We start from the raw sequence: 4,283 nt of genomic DNA, 5'->3' as shown, positions 1-4,283 counted from the left end.
AGTGGAGACATGCCCCAGACAAGTTCTGTCCAGTGGAAGGTGATGTCACAAAGCTAACTGCATTTTGGTACTATGGAAATGCTGTAGTAAGATATAGCTTTATTTAAAGAAGGAGGCTTTGTCGGGCATTAAGTCCCCATTCTCCATAACCATAGGCAATAATTCATTGGTAATAAGGTAAAAAAATATCACTGCAAAGTTCATGAAGAACGTTGTTTCTTCCCCACAACCTATAAATATGCTGAAAACAGCACAATAAATAAAACTAGCAAGAAAAGAATAAAGACATCAACATTTTCTAAGTAACACTAGTAGGCAAGATGAGAGATCAGTGTTGCATCAGGAAGATTTTTGTGGGAAAACCTGGAATCATCAGTAGACGTAAGTTGCAGAACAAGATAGAAATACTCAATCACCTTTATTCTGATACTGAAACTTTCTTTCTGATCCCAGAAGTTCTTGAACAGTGTAATTCCAAGTGCAGACTACAGCAAAAGGATCAAATATGAGAAAAGTTGCCCGAACTGAGGAAGTGCAGCAGCCCAAAAAGACTCTAAGTCTAGATATGGTCAGATATAATGAAAAATGCCTAGAATTTGTCAGTCAAAAAAGAGAACTATTCATATCCCAAAGGTAGTAAACAGAAACTTAAGAACACAAATATTTAACGGTAGATACTGTTCAAGGAATAATGTGTGCATACTGAAAGATACGGAGTGGCTTTTCTGCTGTCACTTCCACATATTAATTCATCAACCTCCATTTTGGTATGGTGTATTTGCCTTGTTCTCAAATGTCCTGTCTAAAATTTGTATCCACACAATACTCCTCTGGTCTTTAGAAATCATATCGTAATTTGCAGTCTAGATTTATTCATGGTCAGTTTATACTGACCTTCTTCTAGCATTTGGTGATGATTAATCATACAAACATATTTCCTTTCACTTTTATTTTCTGAGTTTTAGATGCACTTACATTATTCACATAGGGAAAATTATGTATTGCTGCTATCATTCTGGTAGTCCTTCTGTGTTTTGGCACAACTCAGATTAACCTTATTTTTCATTATAAGTGACTAGAATTAAAATTAATATTGAAAATGAGCCCTTCTGAATGGCCTGTCTCATCTGAGAAGTGATAGTTTTCTAGATCAGCACTCATGATATGGAGCAGTATGAAAAAACTTACTGAACAGCAACATCCTAGATATTTCCCAAAGTATTAAATCTTCCTGAAAGCTTATTTAATTTATGAAGACTATATCAAGGACTGTTCAGAATTCATTCTTATAGTTAGATGTGATTTAGCTAATTGCACTCCAGAAAGTTTTAATTTGCTCCAATTGGGAAAAAACAAACAAACAAACAAAAAATCCAACAGATTTTGGATATTGTTTTTATAAACAAATAAGCAAATAGATTCTGCTGGTCACTGTACAAATGAGGAGTTTTCTAAAGTGCTTCTTACCTGTGTACTTTGTTAGTCAGGATTTGCCCAGTCCTAAGCCTTTTAACCTCGATAGCCTATCCTATGTACTGGTGGAAGTACAGTTCACCAGAGATTCACTGTACATTCCTGTGGCACTTATTTTGCACCTTAAGAGCCTTACATTCATGTTGTTCTCACTTTAAACAATAGCAGCCAAAGACAATGGATAAAAGTGATCTATTACATTCAGTGACACTTCACGCTAGGTGCCAAAAGGGCATTACATCCAACCATATGTATTAGTTTTAAAAGGAGGAGAAAGCACTATCACCAAGTAGTAGTTCTCTTCTTTGGCATCTACAATTGGGAATGATTCTTATTTTAAGTTGACGTTGTAATGCCATAGTGAGATCATATCATAATCGCAACTATTCATTTTAACATCTTGAGGATGATTGCATCTACTGTGGCACAGTGCCATCCTGTGGGCCCTAAGGTTATCTGAGGTAAGCAGGCAGTTTATCACGATAGGCAAAGTTAACCAATTCTTCATATGAGACATTATACCAGATCTCATCCAGTAAATTGATAACAGATGAGTTAAATACAAATCCTTGGTTGACATATGTCCTTACTTCTTTACTACTGGCACTATCAACATTAAATTCTAGAGCTTCCCAGAGGGTAATAATCTCTCTTCATATTCACTTTCAGTAAGTCTCAGAATTTATTTTACTTCTACACTTTAAGAAAGCAGCCTCTTGTAAATATTTTTGTTTAAAAAGCAAGCCAAGTTGAACATGTATTAAAAGCCCAGTTTTGATGGACAAATACATTTTTTGTGGTATTTGATCAAAATTACTTTGAGTGCTTACATGTTAGTGGTCAGAACATTGGTCACAGACATAGGAGAGGCTCAAGGCCTTGCTGTGACTCAGGGAGAGTTTTTGCTCACAACTCATTCTAAGTCTGACCACTAGAAATTCACATCCTAAGGCAAATTCCAGAAGATTGTACTTCCCAACTTACTTAAACTTTCTGATCCTTATTCAAATGCTGTGAAATTATTTGGCTTCTGAAAATGTCATCATGTTGAAGTTATTTCACCCATCTCTAACAAAATTATCTTGTCTTTTAAAATGGACATATTTCCTGGCCAGCAGATATATTGAGAACACTCTTTTCCCCAAGTGGTTTAGTCTACATCCTTACTTATACTTCTCTGATAGGTCTGGAACAAGAAATTCAGCAGGTCTTGGAAAGCTTTTAAAATAGCACTGCGCAAGACAGGAAAACATGTATTGCCTTATGAGTTCATTCAAGGGACTGACTGGTATCAAACATGGGCTGAATGTTCTGTGACCCAAACTGGATAAAGACAGTTCATCTGATCTATGCACATACAAATATAATGCTTCTCAATGCAAAAGTGTTTCATTGGGTGTTTAGTGAATGCTCTTTGGTGACTATTTATGAAGGCAGAGTGTTAAAAGTGGTAATGTAATCAATAAAAAGGAAAAGGTCTGGGAGTAGCACTCAATCTGAGCAGTCGAAGCTTTACAGAACATTGCCACTGAAATAAATATTTAGTGACTCTACTCTAAAGGTGCTATTCCTATGACAGGATGAGTTTCATGCCTCACGGCACAAAAGTTATAAGACTTCAGTCAGTAATCAAAGAATAATGCTATATTTTTTTGTGGCAAGTGTACAGTGCTTCTTTTCCCCTGACATGCCAATCACTGAATTGAACATTTTTACCTCCTACCTCTGTTTTCAATTTTGGGGGGCAAAAAGAAAACCAGAAGTAAAAAAAAAAGAGTCCAGAAAGAGAACAGAAAGATTTAAAACAGAACTAGAAAATACTTCTTAACTTCAGTGTGACAAACCTGAAGGTGGTGCCAATGGACACTTACATGCCAGTATTACATGGTTGAATCTGATGTTGAACCGAAGCTCCCTGAGATTAAAAATGCTACAGAGTTTATGCTTAAGATCACAGAAAATATGAGTCTTATAGGAGTCACAGAAGAAATCTGGATTCTATATGTGGAACTCAACATACTTGGAAATGCTATGCTCTCAAGTGAACGCAAAGCCTGAGATACTACAAATTTCAGTAGGGAAATGGACTGCTTATTTTCACAACTACACAATTACTATGTCACTTACTACACAATTTTACATCTCTTATGTATTTGTTACTATGAATTCATTTATACATTTATTTTTAGAGTAAATTCCATTCATTTTATGTAGCGCTTTCTGGTATGAGATTTAAGTGTTATATAAGTTTGTAACAATAGCAAGTAGCTAAGCAGATTTCAGATAAGAAGCTGGAGATTTTGAGAGTTGAAGAGAGTAAGAAAGGTTTTGGCAACGTACATGTTGATGTTTCTCTGCAGTGATGCAATGAAAGAACAATTTCCTCCTAAAATGTCATTTCAATGTCTTTTGGCTTCCGGAGTCCTCTGAGTGAATGGGGCTGCACAAATATCATAGAGGGAGATTTTTCAGCTCAACAAGTCCATATTTGTCAAGGCACAATTTTCTTTAACCAAAAACTTCTTTTAATTATGAAGGGCAGAACTGTAAGGACACATTTACTTGACAGAAAAAGATTGAACGAATACTTGGGATACTGCTGCTAGAAGGCTAGCATAAACATCCCAGTAGAGAAGGCATAACAATAGAATCGTATATACCGGTATGAACAAAATGGTTTGACATCTACTAGTTCAAAGCCAGAATGTAATGTGGGAGAGCAAAGGAGTGAAAAATGGAGATCTGAGCATCTTTGAATTCCCCCAGAGTGATTAGCCATCTTCCCAGAGAGAATGGGAGAAATACTCGAG

Source organism: Gallus gallus, chromosome Z, assembly GCF_016699485.2.
Source record: "Gallus gallus isolate bGalGal1 chromosome Z, bGalGal1.mat.broiler.GRCg7b, whole genome shotgun sequence".
Lineage (NCBI taxonomy): Eukaryota > Metazoa > Chordata > Aves > Galliformes > Phasianidae > Gallus > Gallus gallus.
The sequence above is the reverse complement of the archived record's forward strand: the minus strand, read 5'-3'. Positions refer to the sequence as shown.